This window comes from Sapajus apella, unplaced genomic scaffold (assembly GCF_009761245.1).
Source record: "Sapajus apella isolate SASKATOON/1434 unplaced genomic scaffold, GSC_monkey_1.0 scaffold35, whole genome shotgun sequence".
In the NCBI taxonomy this organism is placed as follows: Eukaryota; Metazoa; Chordata; class Mammalia; order Primates; family Cebidae; genus Sapajus; species Sapajus apella.
The window spans coordinates 13937975-13956904 of record NW_022436975.1 but is presented as its reverse complement, the minus strand read 5'-3'; the positions used below and the strand labels follow the sequence as shown (position 1 = coordinate 13956904).

General features: G+C 37.6%; 1 protein-coding gene across 3 annotated transcripts in view; it reads right to left on the bottom strand.

The window, feature by feature from the left end:
- The window catches only part of NKAIN3 (sodium/potassium transporting ATPase interacting 3), a 650466-nt gene that overhangs the window by 129821 nt on the left and 501715 nt on the right, over positions 1-18930 (bottom strand). The window lies entirely within an intron of this gene.

The following is an 18930-nucleotide window of genomic DNA, read 5'->3' as shown; positions in this document are numbered from 1 at the left end:
GAAAAACTACTGAGTCGAACTACTGTTGTGAGACTGAAATAAAAACATTCACAGCAGTAAAGATCTACTAAAGAGTTGACAAGTTTTTGGTGGTAGAATTACTAAAGCATAAACTTCAGGAATAGGAAAATAGAGCCCAAAATGGTATGTTAGAAGAAATAGTGACCAGACATTGATAAGCATGTGGACACACTAAAGTAAAAACACTGGTTAAGCTGTGCTCCTAATAAATAAGGGAAACCTAAAAACTAGACAAAATTTACATTTTGAGGAGGAATGATTGCAATAAAGCCTTTATTGTGTTCAAAAAAAGACAAAAGCTTAAATTAGTTTAAATTTTAAAAATTGAGAATGTCTTTTTAAAAATTGGAGAATAATTTTTTATTAATAAATATTCCAGTATTCATTCTAAAAGATAGAACCTATTTTTAACATAATTATAAACTCATTTTTTTTACTTTAACATGAACAAATCCTTTTTATAAACTTGATTGATAAAATTATTTATATCTATCATCACAGCCTGAGTTTTGAAATATATACATAGCATTTGTAAGATTGTAAGAGTAGCTATTGCAAGATGAGAAATTGATACATAACCCTTCACTAGCAGAAAGAAAATGAAGAGAGTAGGAAAGAGAGTTAATCAGTCCCCACAAAAAGTAGGAAAGGAGAAGAATGAAAACAAGGGAAAAATATGGTAAATAGACACAAAAAATTTTAAAATCTATAATCTACATGTAATTCCATATACATTAATAAGCACATGAGGGGAAGGACACAACGCAACGTGAGGAGGAACGGAAACAAAATGCAAGGGTGCTTCAATGACATCAGTCGGGTTTATTAAAACATACCTGAAACAGAAATAGCGAATGTTAACATTTGTTCCATTTGGATACAAGGGTATCTGTTGTATTTTTTGTTCACTTGAAATATATGATAATAAATCTTCATAAATTTGAAATGTTCACAAATGCTTATGTGTACAAATTAACGAAATCTATCCTTTATAGTAAAAGATTTAATAAACTAAATACTTGATATATAAAATAGTGAAAGAATAATATGTGTTTTAGGAAATATCCTAGTTATGATTTTGGATAGGGTGATCAGTGGACCATGTTGTTCATCACCACCTTTCATTGTACACTATCCTCTCTGCCCTGCAGAGGACAGGCATTGATCCCCTGCTTGGTCTCATGTAGACGACTGGAAATAAGCAGGACATCTCTCTGGAAATTTTTGTTTTTAAAGAAAAAACATGGCTTTGCTGAAATTCTCCATAGTGGATTTATAATAGAGAAAATCTCCAGAAGGTACAGGCTGTATGTCTGCAGATCTACATGATGCTTTCAGTTTTGTGTACTAGGAATTCCTCCTTTTAGAAATAGATCTGAGATTATAGTACACAATTCGGTACTAGAAAGGAATTCCATCACAGAAGATAAGTGACAGAGTGGTAGGCTTGGTCTTTGGTCTTACTCCAGAGATCTAGCAAGCTTTGTACTAGAATAATTTGTATCACAAACAGTGCCTAGCAGAGGGTCTCACATGAACCCTCCTGTGAGTAATAATTGGCAGAATCAACTACTGGCATATACAAAACTATAATCACATTGCATATGCAGTATCGCCAATTTAACTTTTAATTTATTGATTTATTATTTTAATAAGTTCCTGGGGAAGAAGTGGTGTTTGATTACATGACTAAGTTCTTTAGTGGTGATTTATGAGATTTTTGTACACCCATCACCTAAGCAGTATACACCGTACACAATTTGTAGTCTTTTATCCTTCATCCACCTCCCAGCCTTTCCCCCGAGTCCCCAAAGTTCACTGTTATCACTTTTATGCCTTTGCATCCTCATATCTTAGCTCCAACTCATGAATGAGAACATACAATATTTGGTTTTCCATTCTTGAGTTACTTCATTCAGAATAATAGCCTCCAATTCCACCCAGGTTGTTACGAATTGCCATTATTTTGTTCTTCTTTATGGCTGACTAGTATTCCATGGTATATATATGCCACATTTTCTCTGTCCACTCATTGATGGATTGATGGGCATTTGGGCTGCTTCCACAGTTTTGCAATTGCAAATTGTGTTGCTATAAACACGCATGTGCAAGCATCTTTTTAAAATAATGACTTCTTTTTCTCGGGCAGTACCTGGTAGCGGGGTTCCTGGATCAAATGGTAGATCTACTTTTAGTTCTTTAAGGAATCGCCACACTGTTTTTCATAGGGGTTGTACTAGTTTATATTCCCACCAACAGTGTAAAAGTGTTCCCTTTTCACTGTATCCACATCAACATTTACTATTTTTTGTTTTTTTGATTATGACCATTCTTGCAGGAGTAAGGTGGTATCACATTGTGGTTTTGATTTGGATTTCCATGATAATTAGTGATGTTGAGCATTGTTCCATATACTTCTTGTCCTTTTCCCTTGCTGATTTGAGTTCTTTGTAGACTGTGGATGTTAGTACTTTGTCAGATATATAAATTGTGAAGATTTTCTCCCACTCTGTGGGTTGTCTGTTAACTCTGCTTATTATTTCTTTGAGTACGAAATATGCTCCAAACATGATGACATTCTTTTGGGCAGACTGGTTCCTAGTTTATGCATCCCTCCTCACCACATTCATATTCTCTAGGTCCCCACATGCAATTCCACTCCATTTCCAGTCCCAACATACAGTTAAAAGTTGATAAAGACAACATTTAAGCAGCTCTAACTCTGACCTTGAAGGAGGCTTTCATGTGCTATTGGATCTTTGGCCCCCTTTGATGGCTAACTTGGTCCTCCGAGTCCTCATCTGATCACTGCCTTGACTCTCAGGTCAGGGGCCTGTTTCTTCCAAATGCGTTAGAGTCTAATTCTTCCATCCCAATTAGTGGTTAGGACACTGCCTCTGGTAGCAATATTTTCTTGGTATCTCCTTTCTTTCAACATTTTTGGTACTCTTTCTACTCCCAAATTCTTAATTGCTATGTGTATTAGCATGTTGGGATGCTGTAAAAAACGAAACAAACAACCCCCTCACCCCCAAAAGACACATCACAAACTGAGTGGCTTAAACAACAATAATTCATAATATCAGGAGGCCAGACATCTGAGATCACAGTGTCACCAGGGACGTGGATGAAAGGAAACATTTTGAACTATTCACCAATCTTTGAGCTATTAGACATAATTGTATTTTTATTTTTACTTTCTAATAGTGGAGCTGTAATTAAATCTTATCAACCCAACAGGAGATGCATAGCTTTACAGATCTGACAGAGTTGACCCCCGAACTCTGCAGGGTGCTGCAAGAGCTGAGAAGTCCTCTTTTCTTACATGATGAGGGATTGTCTGTCCATCTTCACTCACAAGCTGTGTGACATTGGGCACATTTTAAAATTTCTCCATGCGTCTCAGTTTTCACACCTGTAAAATGACTATAATAACACCGCCCTTATAGATCAATTTGAGAATTAAGTCAATTCATATTTGAAAAGCATTTCAGGAAGAATCTGTTCCAGGCCTAGCATCTGGCAGCTCATTAATTTGTGGCAGCATAACCCCATTCTTCTCATGACATTCTCCCTGTGCGTGGGTCTGTCTGCAAATTTCCCCTTCTTATCATGACAATAGTCATATGGAATTAGGGGCTCACTCTACTCCACTGTAACCTTAACTAATTACTATCTTCAGAAACCCCTTTCCAAGTAAGGTTACATTCCGAGGCACTGAGGGCTAGGACTCCAACATGTGAATTTCTGGGGGCATACAATTTAGCCCGTAACATTATAAGTGCTTTTGCTCATAACATTACAGTTGTTTTTAGCTTGTTTAGACATTGCTACTTATAATTTTTTAATTCACTCATTTGTTCATTTTTTTCCCACTAATATTTATTGGAAATCCACCATATATCAGACACTCTGCCAGACGTGAGAAGAAACAAGTAAGGTCCTGCAAGCGGAGTGAGGTCACCGTCTGGCAGGAGACACAGGTGAACAATGAAAGGGCGCTCCATTTTGCATTGTTCATCTCAAGTATAAAAAGGATGAGTCATCTTTTTCCTCAACATTGTTTTAACTGCTCACAATCTGCCAGGTTTTGGTAGAATCATCCTTTTTAACTCACATGTGTACACATTTTCTAGAAGTGCCTGTTGCTAAATTCACCTACGACCAAGAAGTCTATCATATGGATTTCCACGATTTGTAATTTGCAGACCGCATTTTCCTGAACTTTGGGTGAACTAGAGAGCTCATTTATGTAAGTTATAGGGCCTGGAAAAAATCCATTTAGTATGTTCTTGTTTAGATATGAAAGTGATTTCTGTTAAAGAGCTGTAAGAAAAGAGTTTTCATCCTCCTGAGGAGAGATCCTTCTGTGAAACAAAGAAGTTCTGCCTTTTCTGGAGAATAAAGATCAAGTCAAATAACAAATACAGAAGAAACAATAGGTAGAAGATATTTTCATCCAATTCCGCAGTGGGGCTATTGTTCTTTAAACAAATGGAATCAAAGAGCACTTCACACTCTTTTTAAATAGCTGTAAAAGACTTATGAGATAAAGTCCACCTTTTTCAGGAGAACCAGCTTATTAGAATAAAATCACACTCAAAGTGCTAATGGACAGATTTCAGAACGATACCTTGAAATTTTTGTTAAGCTCTATGTGTGTACGTATTTGTTTGTGTATGTGTGTGCATGTGTGAAACAAAAACTAGTATTCTTTCAGCATAAAAACCATGCTTCCCCTTTCTACCAAATTAAATTGCACAGTACTCAGTATTCTGTACATACTCATTCCTCTGCACAGTACAAGATAGGTTAAGACTAGAGCCTAGATGTAAACAACTCTTTGAGATCTAAGTGTTGTTATGAGAAAATATGCTCTGCAAATCCAGATCTCTGGACACATTTAGTTGACAATGTCCCACATGTGAAGAATTCAGATTGGCTGCCTGCAATTAGATGAGTGCTAAGCATCATGTGTGCATTTGGGCAGTGTAATCATCTAGTCAAATTGAGCAGCCTTGAGCACCTGCAGAGATTGGAGGCAGTATCTAGCATCCATTGCCGACATTTTTTTTTTTTTTTTGAGACATTGTCTCACTTTGTTGCTCAGGCTGGAGTTCAGTAATGTGATCTCAGTTCACTTGCAACCTGTGCCTACTGGGTTCAAGCAATTCTCCTGCCTCAACCTCCCGATTAGCTGAGATTACAGGCATGCACCACCATGCCCAGCTACTTTTTGTATTTTTAGTAGAGATGGGATTTCACTCTGTTGGCCAGCCTGGTCTCAAATCCCTGGCCTCAAGTGATCCACCCATCTCGGCCTCCCAAAGTGCTGGGATTACAGGTGTGAGCCATCCTGACTGGCCCACTGCTGACTTTAAAATCACATCACAGATGAGAGACATTTAATCGGTGAGCCTCAAACGAAAAGTGGAGAATAGAAGGCAGTCATTTTTTTGGCCAAATCAACACTTTAAAAAATGGTTTTTAAAAGGGTTTGAGGCTTGGTTGGGATCTGGATATTTGGTGGAGTTACAAAGATTCATAAATTGCAGAGTTAGGGTCATTTTATACACATACACACACACATCTTATTTGAAACTGTGATTAATACATAGTAGTTTCAACTGAAAACATGACTAGCTGGTGTGGTTAACGTGAGTTCATATAATATTGATTTTCTGGGCCTAAGGATGCTTCAGGTGACTTAGATTAACATAGGGAAAGGTGAAGAATGTAATTTTGAACATTCATAATGTTCCAAGATGCTAGCTATGTTATCTAATTAAATTTAGAAACTTATAAAGCGTTATTAAGTTACTAATTCTCTCTTAATTCCATTTTAGAGCTAAAAAAAAAAGACAAAATGAAGACACTGAGAAGTTAAATACCTTCTAGCTAAAGGTTCTATAGCCAATAAATTCTGGAGCTGGGATCTAAACTTAAGACTGTTTGATTCTAAGATGGGTCGGTGCCTTTTGCACTACACAGCACTGCTGCAAAATTCCTGCTTACAGTACTTCTCAACCTGGAGTCTACAGGTACCCAAGGGGCTTGTGGATGGAATTCAGGGGACCCATGAACATGGTGGGGGAAAAAGTACATTTTTATTTTCACTAACCTCGAACTGAATTTTAACATTGATTTCAATAATAAATGTTGGCAAAAACCTTAGACATATTAGTTCTTGGTTTTGTTTTGTGTTACATTTGTAAGAGAGAAACATAATCAGGATAAGTTTTAGTAGCGGACAAGGAAAAGTCAAAGGGAGACCTCCTTGGTAATAGCAATCCAGGTCAAACATATTTGAAGCTGCTAATAAGCGGTACTCAGACTAGTCTGAGAATCAGAATCACTTGTAGTGGTGATTAATTATACAAATTCCTGGACCTTGCTGTCTACAGATTTTGATATGGCTGACCTTGAGATAAATTGTGGTCGTCGGTACCATTATATACAGACACAGGTACATGGCACGTTCTCTGAAGGGGATGGAGAAATCATGGATGGATGGATGGCTAAATATTGGCATGAACAAGCTAGAAGAGGTAAAGGCAATAAAGTAAGCAGCAGGAGCCAAGAGACAGCTAGAACTGTGTTCTTCAGCTACACCCCTCACTATCTCTGCCCTCACAGTCCATGTGTCAGGAAGCTATTCCACATTTCTACCACATCAGACTCTTCAATGCTAGAATACAAATTATATGGGGCTGTAGGCAACTACCAAGAAATCTGAAATTATTTGTAATCCTCTCCCAAATAAATAAGTAAAAAGTGTAGGAGGTGGAAAGGAAAGATCATGAGGCCAGTAGGAGGGCTGAGCTCAAACACATTGCTGTTCCTCCTTCTCATCACCCTTAGGTTTCCCTTCCCAGCTCCTCGCCTCAACAAACACTTTAATAGACATGTAAGTACAGTATTTAATGTAGATTTGGTAGGGGGCGGATATAGATTTTCTGCAGAGCAGCTTCAGAATCCAGAATTATTTTATAAGTACTGTTACTGAGCTCTGCTTTTGCCTGATGACATTTTATGTATTAATAGCATTTATTAGTGACTGTTGAATGGATTTTTCCTGTACTTACACACTACATAGGAAGTGAAAAAGGAGTTATCCATGACATTTGTCTCATGCTTTATTTGATATTTGTTGGAGCCAGACTAGGATCTGAACATGTTAAAAAAATCAGCTAATTATGAGACCACTTATTACTAGTCAAGCCACCTTACTTACTGTAGAGAACCCAAATTAATAGGCTTCATGCGCAAAGGCTACTAATGGTGACAAACAGAAGGCATAAGAGGTGATAAGAAGAAGGAAAAAAGCTATTGCTAGGGCTGAAGCACATCTGTTCTAGTAGCCACTGACCTTGTAAGAGAGGCCTTTTATTTTAAAGGCCAGAAAGCAGGTATTCAAGCACATCCAATGTGACTAGGTAGAAAAGAAATGACTGTCCACAATTGCTTATATGCCCAGATGCATTTAGTTAATAAAACAGGGCATCTTGCTGTTGTGATTTAGTGATTTTTCCCCCTTGGCTCAAATTCCAGCAATATTAGGAATTAAATAATGTAGAAATATCAGGTTTGATGAAGATTATAGACATTCTGGGTAATGACATTTAGGATAAATATCTTAGAGGTTCTGAGAGCTGAAACTTCAATGCTAAAGATTAGGTCTTCTTAGAACTCGAGAACCAACTCAAAGGCTTTCATGCCAAATTTACTGGGAAAAATAAGCAGAGCTGCTCAGCCTCAATAGGCCTGCTCACCACAACCACTTCTGAGGGAAGTGGTCCCATTCACCCTCCTACCACTATGTCACCATGTTATTCCCACAGTCACAGATACTGGACCTACTGATAGGTAGTGGACTCAAAGACAGACGGTAGTGGACTCAAAGACAGACAGCCAGTTCATAAACTAGCCAGTAACCCACAGCCTAGTAACATGATGAGCTCAATCAATGAGATTCGTCCTTTTAGGATTTCAAAACAGGTTTGTACTGTTCTCAGTTGTTGAGAGCTGAAGCAAAAAGTTTTGATTTGGAGACGAGCTTGGGGTGCCATGTCTATAGCGAGATAGAGGCATGAGAGAGCAGAAACCACAAGTCAGAAACATCAATTGATAGAGACAGAAAAGTAAAATCGATCTATAAGAAAACAGCAGCGCTGTGGGGGAAGGCAGGGTGGGGATCATTTCTTTTTTTTGAGACAGAATTTCACTCTTGTTACCCAGGCTGGAGTGCAATGGCGCAATCTCGGCTCACCGCAACCTCCGTCTCCTGGGTTCAAACAATTCTCCTGCTTCAGCCTCCCGAGTAGCGAGTAGCTGGGACTACAGGCGTGCGCCACATGCCCAGCTAACTTTTTTATTTATTTATTTATTTATTTATTTACTTTTTTTGTATTTTTAGTAGAGACGGGGTTTCACCATGTTGACCAGAATGGTCTCGATCTGTTGACCTCGTGATCCACCCGTCTCGGCCTCCCAAAGTGCTGGGATTATAGGCGTGAGCCACCGCGTCCAGCCGGTGGGGATCATTTCTATCAGCTGAGTCCAGCTCTTGTTCTTGGACTTTTGGGAGTGCTTTTTTTTTTTTTTTTTAAATTTCCCTCGGTAAACCTACCCACTACCTGAAAAACATTGAATGGGCTTCCTTTTCACACAACCAAACGTGTTAGGTTAAACAAACTCACTTCAAAATGCCAAAGTTGAAGGTGACTTAAGACTCCACAGATGAATTGTAGTAGTCTGAATCTCTGAAACTCCAATAGTTGACTCTTTTGACCAACATAAAGGTTAATCTCTATGGCTCAACCTAACAGTGTGCCCTATGTGTACCACCTCGGGCACTGACAGAGTAGGAAGCCCTCCATGGTTTAGTACCCACCTACCCATTTTGTTTCTCATCTTCCACCACTTTTCCTATTGAATCTTTACGCTAAATCATTACACTCACCTGAACGTACCATGCTGTTTTATGTCTTCATAAAATTGTTTGTGCTGTTCCCTCCTCACTGGAATATTATTCCCTGACTTTTTAACCTAAAAATTCCTATTCATCTTTCAAGACTTATTCATGTGGCAGCTCATCTGTCAAATGTTCCCTGATGTCACCAGATCCCTTCCTCATCACTTCTCCTTGATACCTTGTTCCTCTAACTTTACTGTGGAAGTTCTGTCTTACCTACAGGGCTATGGGGTCCTTGAGAACAAGGACCATGTTTTATTCTTCTCTCCATTTTTGGCATGAGCAAGGACTTATTATGTATGTGCTTTCAATTGACCCAAGGGCACATGGAACTTCAGAAAAAGATCTCGAACAACTCAAAAATTCAAAACCAAAAGGCAGTCATCATGCAGCAACATCACATTCATTATTCTTCACCACTGACACATGGTGAGAAATAAGCCTGGAAACTAAAACAAACCCCAGTACTTTGAAACTGAAGTACCAGATGCAACTTATATCCAAAGTCTCCACTCAAATAATTGTTGAACGTGCTGCGTGAATTATAGCCAAGAAAATGAATGGTCTGGCCTTTGAAATAGTCCAACTTCCTTGTGAATGTGTACTTTCTCTTGTTGAAAGTTTGAGAATAGGTTAAATGAATCTGCTACTTTATACTGTAATCCATTGAAAATATTGGTTTGGAATGGACTCTGGTAGAGACATTAACTTTTTTTAAGCTGATAAGTTAATACTGAGATTTACATTTTAGAAACATAGATAATACTTTTATAAGGGGGAGCTATAGGAAGGGAGACCTGTTCAGGAACTGTTTCAAGTCTAAATTAAGGCAGTGGCTGCATAGATGCTGAAAGGAAGACAGGAAGAGATATTTAGGAGTATTCATAGTGAAGCCATCAGATTTTCATTTACATGGGTATGGTTGAAGATAAGAGGTCTCAGATCATTGTAATTTTTATGTTAGTATCCCTGGTCATGAATTCAACTAAAGAGGTGGTGATATCTGGAACTATGTGAGGTGATAAATACGTTAATCAGCTTGATTGTGATAATCATCTTACAATGCATACATATCAAAATATCATGTTGTACACCTTGAATATATACAATTTTTGTCAACTATACCTCGATAAAGCCAAAAAAAATTGAACAATCAGCACAGAAACAAAAACAAAAATATATTCAATAATATTTACCTTTGGGCCTTTTGCCAACATAGTGCTGTTAATTTTTCTGGAAACTGTTATGAAGATGGATAATAGTTTTTTCACAGAGAAGTTTTCAATTATTATATGAATGAAAGTCAAAACACCTTAAAGTGAGCTAATTTTCACATGGAGGAATAGGAGTTTACACTGCTAGGAACACTTCAACATAATTGGTATCAATCAGGATTTATGTGGAGTTTGTTGTAATGAAACTAGTGTAAGTAATTTATGTCTTGGTCTACACATTGGAGAGTGCTTTTAGTTTTGAGGTCCAAAGTCCAGAAAAATTCAACCATATTTAATAATATTGAGGATTGTGATTCTTACACCAGCTTGAGTCATTTAGTTGAACCTTTGAAAAAGCCCACATAACAAAATATTCTGAAATTATTGGTTAAATTTTAACTGGTTCTCAAATCAATACCAAGTGATTTGCAAAAATACCTAGTTTGCACTGGACAAAAAATGTGGTGTCATCATTGGCTCCTTTTTTTCCTTTTTCTTCCACTTCCCCACGTCTAGTCATACCCTAATCGCTGTTCATTTTACGTTCTTGTTGGTCCTTCATCCCGCTGCCATGTGGAAGATTGCAAAAATGGCCATGGTACTTTGCAGCTTCCTCTGAAGGGGTGGAAACTCTTTTCCCATCCTTTGAATCTAGGTTGCCTTTGTAACTTACTTTGACTGGTGGGATGCAGCAGAAGTGAGATTTGAGGAGTTTCAAGACTAGGACACAGAGGCCTTGAAGCTTCTGCTAATATACTCTCACTCATGAGACTGCCGTGAGAAAAAAACCTATTCAGTCCTCACAATAAGACAATTACTTAGGAGGCAGTTACTACCATTATCCCCACTTTAGAGGTGACGGATCTGGAACACGGAGAAGCTGAGCAACATGGCTGAGGCTATGGGGCTTGATATTGGCCAAGATAGGATTTAAACCTAAACATATTTAAACCTACCACTCACCCAGGCAGAGATAAATGCTCTGCTGACCAGGCCTAAGTTGAATCTCCTTGCTATCTGTGATGGGAGGATTATGCATTCATCACTGTGGGTAGCATTTATCAGAGTTGTAGTTACTTGTCTAAAAGCATGTCTTTCTCAATAGCTTTTAAGTGCAGTGAGGGCAAGACCACATCTGTCTTGTTTTCTGTGTATCCCCAGTGCCTGGAAAAGCACTAGACATACAGCAAATATTTAAGAGAGAATAATTATTTTCCTTTTGGAATTCTTGCTACACACACACACACACACACACACACACACACACACACACACATACACACACACACACACACACACACAGCTCACTGCCTACTGGTATTCATCGTCACACCAAGACAGCAAGAAAAAAAGGTGTATTGATATACAGTTTTGAGAAATTCTCATAACTTTTAAAATTAGAGGATGATAGCATTTTTTCACTGAGTTTTGTTCTTTGCCCTGGTTACACAGAATGTTTATAATTCAGTATCATGGTTAACCATTGGAGATTTTTGGGGCAGCTGGTTTTCTTTTTCTTTGCCTTTTTCTTAGTTTCGACTATTTTCTTTGTTTTATTAATAGCTATTTTTTGTCTTTTCAATTTTTGTGCTTTTACTATTAGCTGCCTGAATCTTTCAGAGAGTAAACAGAATACGAAAATATCTGTAAAACTATAAGCGATGTTTTTAATATTTATTTACTTGACACATGCAGCATATAAAATTGGAAATGAAATGTGTTGATTGTTTGAGGAATGCCATGCCTTTCAAGGAAAGCATCAGTTATTTCCCTCAAGCCGCAATGAAGGATTAACATTATGTAATGTACACAGATACACGATCATCTCAAGAAAAGTGTTTTCTTTCTTGTTTTTCTTCTACTGTTCTTGCATTTGCTGTACTCATAATGGATTGATCCCTGTTCCCAACCATTCAAGGTTAAATCTGCTAATCTCTGGGTTTCCCATTGTCCTGCCTCGGGTTCAGGGTAGAGAGCAGCTGTGGGTTTGATAGCTCACCTACTGAAACATATGCTTACAATTGTCCTCCAGGAACAAGCACTGACAACTGCATTCAAGCTGTTCACAGGTGCCAAGCGCACTCCAGACGCTCACATATTAAGAAGTAACCAAATCATCACGGTTTCATACTTTACTGACACCATGGATGTTACAGACCTTGCTCAAAGGGCAAAAGCTTATGTTGCTTTTTTTTTTATAGTTCAGCAATAAATATTTATGGGATTACTAGCCCATTGTAAATAGGATAACCAAAGGCATTCTAATGCAAAGCTACTGGCTGCTTATCTAGCTGTTTGACAGAATGCAATTACAAGACCAATTTTCTTTCTTGTGCCCTTCTGTTACTATTCCCTGGATCACCCATTATGGACACCCTGTATGTGTTTTTTTCAACTTGGCTAGGTAATTCAACATGAATCCTTTTGTATGAGTAGATAAGTAGTGAAGTAGAATTCGGCCACTCTACAAAGCAGGTGACAATCCCTTAGGAGTACAGGAGTGGGGCAGGGTTTTACTAGAAAGTCCTGATCATCCTCAAACTGTCCCTCCCTGCAATGTATAAAAATGAAAGGCACTTAATAAAAATACTACCCCAGATGGGATAAAAACAATTCAGTACTATACTGTTAACTATGTTATTCTTAGTCACTAATTTATTCCACAAATATTTATTTATAATCGGAAAGTTTAGTTATGATTCCACATGTCTAGTGTAAGTAGCTCTGCAAGACCACTTGTCAGGGGAGTATCATCTATCTCTATTCCTTAGTCCTCCATCCCCTTGGAGGGACTAAAACTCCTTTGCTGAGGTTGGGAGCACTTGAATTGAGCACTTTTTTCTTTCTGTTGCAGGCGCATGAAGGTGGTGGTATGGAAGTAGGGATGGGAGAACCAGCTTGCCTCCAGAAAGCATGATTTGCTATCTGCCACTTATTTGAGTAGTGGCCTTATGGGGAACACCTGGCTGACCACTTGTGAGGGTGCTCAGTTTGAGAGGCAGGGATTAGAAAGCCACTTTAGTTGCCTATTTCTAAAGCCATGCTCTTCAACTGGATTTATGAGGAATAAGGCTCATATTCTCATTTCCATTTGTCTGTTTCCTGTGTCATTTTCCAGCTTATTTTTAAACTCAAAAAGAAAATAGGCAGGTGTGGTGGCACATGCCTGTAACCCCAGCACTTTGGGAGGCTGATGTATTGTCTCTTAACAACTCTCTAAAAAGATGGCAATATGTCTGTTCATTGCAGTATTATTTTTAACACAAAAAAGCAGAGAAAGACTGTACTTCTGGGTGGTAGCTCATCTTGCATTCCTGAAATGAATTCCCCTTGGTCATAGCATATAAAACTTTTTAAAACCAGTTTAATTAAGATGTAATTGACATAGCATACAATTTACCAATTTAAAGTGAGCAATTCAGTGATTTTTTGTAAATCCACAGAGCTGTGCAACTATCACCACAATCTAATTTTAGACATTCACTTAATTGCCAAAAGAAACACAATGCCCATTAATAGCCACTCTCCATTGCTCCCCCTCCTCATCACCCCATCCCGTGTGTAAATGACCACTGATCTACTTTCTGTTTTTACAAATTTGCCTGTTACATACATTTCATATAAATAGTATCGTACAATATGCGGTCTTCTGTGAATGGTTTCTTTAACTTATAATGTTTTTGAGGGTCATCTACATTGAAGCGTATACTAGTGATTCATTTATTTTTATTTCTGAATAATATTTCATTGTACAAAAATTATTGAGTTAGACAATATGGCTTGGCTATTATAAGTTGCTGTGAACATATGTGTACAAATTTTGTGTGGACTTATGTTTTTATTTTCTTGAGTATATACTTGGAAGGGAAATTGCTGGTTTACATGGAAACTCTATATTTAATTTGTTGGGAAACTATCAGACTGTTTTTCAAAGCAGCTGCATCATGTTACACTTCAAACCAGAAGTGGATGAGGATTTTAATTTCTCTACATCTTCACCCACATTTATAACTGTCTGTCTTTCTAAATCATAGCTAAATTAGTAGGTGTGAAGTGACTATTTCATTGTGGTTTTCATTTGAAAATAAAACTTTTCATATGTTGCTGGATTTGGATTGTCAGTGTCTGAAAAAAGATTCACATATCTATGTTCACAAGAGATATTGGCCTGTCATTTTATTATTTTTGTGATGTGTTTAGAAAGCCACCAGATCTTGTGAGACTTATTCACTATCACGATAACAACACAGGAAAGACTTGCCCCCATGATTCAATTACCTTCCACCAGGTCCCTCCCACTGAACATGGGAGTTATGGAATTACAATTCAAGATGAGATTTGGATGGGGATACAGCCAAACCATATCAGCTATCCTGAGGAAAAATAACAAAACTGGAGGAATCACATTACCTGATTTCAAATTATATTGCAGAGCTACAGTAACCAAAACAACATGGTAGTGGCATAAAAACAGATACATAGATCAATGGAACAGAATAGAGAACCCAGAATTAAATCAATACACCTACAGTGAACTCATTTTTGACAAAGGTACCAAGAACAGAAATTGAGGAAAGGACGGTCTCTTCAATAAATGGTGTTGGGAAAACTGAAACCCATATACAGAAGAATGAAACAAGACTCCAATGTCTCTCCACAAACAAACATCAGATCAAAGTGAATTTGAAAACTTAAGTATAAGATCTCAAACCATCAAGCTACTGAAAGAAAGCATTGGGGAAACTCTCCAAGACATTAGACTGGGCCAAGGTTTCTTGAGTAATACTCCATAAGCACAGGCAATTAAAGCAAAAGTGGACAAATGAGATCACATCAAGTTAAAAAGCTTCTGCACAGCAAAGGAAACAACCAGCAAAGAGACAATCCTCAGAAAGGGAGAAAATATTGGCAAACTATCTATCTGACAGGAGATTAATAGCCAGCATAAACAAGCAGCTCAGACAACTATATAGACAAAAATCTAATAATCCAATTTAAAATAGGCAAAAATACCAGATGCTCACGCCTGTAATCCCAAGCACTTTGGGAGGCCACGGCAGGTGGATCATGAGATCAGTAGTTCGAGACCAGCCTGGCCAATATGGTGAAACCCTGTCTTCTTTAACAAAAATTAGCCAGGCCCGATGGTATGCACCTGTATTCCCAGCTACTTGGGAAGTTGAAGGAGAAGAATTGCTTGAACCCGGAGGTAGAAGTTGCAGTGAGCAGAGATTGAGCCACTGCACTCCAGCTTGGGCAACAGAGCAGGGCTCTGTTTAAAAAAAGAAAAAAATAGGCAACAGATATGAATAGACATTTCTCAAATGAAGACCTACAAATAGCAAACAGATATATAAAGAGTTGCTCAACATCTCTGAACATCAGAGAAATACAAATCAAAACTTCAATGAGATATTATTTCACCCCAGTTAAAATAGCTTTTATCCAAAAGGAAGGCAACAAATGCTGGCAAGAATATAGAGAAAAGGGAACCCTTACACTTTTGGTGAGAATGTAAATTAGTACAAACACTATGGAGAAGAGTTTGGAGGTTTCTCAAAAGACTATCAAAAGATATTTACACTCTTGTGTTTACTGCAGCACTAATCACAATAGCCAAGATACAGGATCAACAAAAGTGTCCATCAACAGATAAATGGATAAAGAAAATGTGGTATATATACACAATGGAGTACTATTCAGCCATAAAAAGTCATTTGAGATCCTGTCATTTGCAGCAACATGGATAAAACCTGAAATCATAGTTAAGTGAAACAAGCCAGGCACACAGGAAGACAAACTTCGCACATTCTCACTTATTTGCGGGTGGTAAAATTTAAAACAATTGAATTTATGAAGAGAGAGAAAGTAGAATAATGGTTATCAGAGGGTGAGGATAATAGTTGGGGGATAGTAGAGATGTTTAATGAGTACAACAATATAGTTAGACAGGATAAATAAAATCTAAATCTAGTATTTGATAGCACAACACGGTGGCTACAGTAAACAATAATTTACTCTACATTTTAAAATAACAAAAATAATAAAACTGGATTATTTGTAACACAAAGAAAGTATAAATATACGAGGCGATGGCTATCCCAATGACTCTGATGTGCTTATTATGCACTGTATGCCTGTATCAAAGTGTCTCCTATACCCAATAAACATACATACCTACTATGTTCCCATAAAAATAAAAAATAAACAAGACTTTCTCCTTGATTTTTAACATTTTAACCATGGTGAATCTAAGTGTGAAACTCCTTGTGTTTATCCTACTTGAGGTTTGTCAAGTTTCTTGAATCTTAGATCATTTCTTATCATACACGTGATAAGCTATGGGTCATTTGTTCTTCAAAAACATTTTTTTGTTACTTCCTCTCTCTCTCTCACCTCTCTTTCTGACACTTCAATTACATTTATGTTGTTATGTTTCATATTTTCCCCATATCGCTGAGGTTCTGTTATTTGTTATTTTTTTAATCAGATTGAATAATTTCTGTTTTTCAACTGTAATGATTGTGCCATTTCAAATCTATTACTGAAACTATTTAGCGAATTTTTCATTTCAGTTTATTGTAACTTTCAATTCTAGCATATCCACTAAAAATTCCCATTCTTCATTGGGGTTTTTCATTGTTGAGTCATTGTCATTATATTTTTATTTCATTATGAACTTATTCATTTATTTTTTGTGGAGATGGGATCTTGCTATGTTGCCCTGTTCAGTCTTGAACTCCTGGGCTCAAGTGATCCTCCCACCTTGGCCTCCCAAAGTGCTGGGATTATAGGTGTGAGCAACTGTGCCAAACCACTTCTATTGTTTAAACATGATTCTTTAATTTTGGACATTTGAATAATTAGTACTTAGAAGTCTTTGTCTGATAAATACAGTATACAAAACCAATTAGAGACAGTATCTATTTGTTATTTTTTTCTCCCTCTGGAGTTTGAGTCACAGTTTCCTGTTTCTTTGCATGTCTCATTTTTTGTTGTTGTTAAAAACTGAGTATTTTAGATAATATACCACAATTTCGGATTCTGCCTTCTGTACCCCTACCCCTGCCTCCTGTGAGTTGTTCTTGCTACTTTGTTTTGTGTTAAAATAACTTGTTTAGGTTTAATCTTGGCTTGTGGTCCCTGAATTCTCTGCTTATTTCTTTTTAAATTCTGCTTTTATTTTGTTCTATTTTTATCCTGGGCTCTTGGAGGTCACCTATGTGTCTGCATAACTTAGTGGCTGGTCAATGATTGGTTAGAGGTTTGCTCAAACACCTTGCTATGGACTGCATGTTTGTGTTCCCTCCAAATTTATTGTTTAAAGTCCTAACTGTCAATGTGGTGGTATCCGTGGATCCCTTATAAATGTTATTAATAAGTGCCCTTATAAGAAGAGACATGAGAGATTCGTTCCTCTCTGTCTCCACTATGTGATGGTGGAATGAGAAGACACTCATCTGCAATTTAGGAAATAGGCCCCCATCAGATGCTGAATCTGCTGGTACCTTGATCTTAGATTTCCTAGCATCTGGAACTGTGAGAAATACAGTTTGTTGTTTAAACTACTTAGCCTACAGTATTCTATTACAGCAGCCTGAACTGACTAAGACACACCTAAACCCAGTAAATCTCCTATCCTCATAACCTGTGTGATGGCCATAAAGCACACTAAAAACTCAGGCAATTTATAGATTATCCCTGGATCTTCTATACTCTCCAGAGCTTTCTTGCCTAGATACACAGTCACCCAATGAGCCAGGGATATTGCTTGGGCCCCCTCTTTTCTCTTCTGCTAGATGTGCAGGCTCCTCCCAGTCTTGTGTAATGTAAAATAATTACGGGAGTAACATCCTAGCACTTTTGCCATATAACATACTGAATCGTGGGATGGATATGTCATCTTTGTCATATTCTATTAGTTAGAAGCAAATTCCAGATGCTACTCACACTCAAGAGGAGGTTATTATGTAAGGGCATGAGTAGTACAAGGGGAGATTATCGAGTCACCTTTGGGTCCATCCACCAATAGAGAAAGTTAACTGGGGACCACAGTGTCTACATATTCTAGAGTAGAAGATAAAAAGGTATAAATTCAGAATCTTTTCGGAGGATTGTTGAATCTTCAAACTGCTTGGAGGAATTACCTATACTCTTTTAATTGTTCAGGAATGGTCTAGAGATGAGACTTTAGAAACTTTGGGCTTAATGATATAGAGGCTTATTGAATTAGGGAAAGAGAGGCATCATAAGATGCTGAAGTTTATTGTAAGTGGAAGGAAGAAGCAAAATGACTTGTTGAAGGAATAGCGAGATGGGAGGAGAGCCCTGGCTTCTCAGAGTGTCTCTGTCAAAACTTCTTAGGCTATGACTCTGTGATCAATGATTTTGGTAAAATTAGCTTGTCAATTCATTGATGAATTTTTTGCATATTGAACCAACTGGGTTGAATGAACTGAGTTAACTAAATGTTTGGGGCATTATACAGACAACTTCAATTTGTGGCTGTTGATACTAATTGAAACAAGACAATTGGGGAGGGGTGCGTTTGAATGGGTTCTGGAGTGTCTCAGCATGTACTGGTATTTTGAATTAGATTCATCAGAACACGATTTATTACTTCGTAAATTACATATCCAGATAATTGGGGCATATTATTTTATCCACAAATTCTAGATGCTCTAACTAGTGCCTGGTATAAACATTTGAACTTGTCTTATT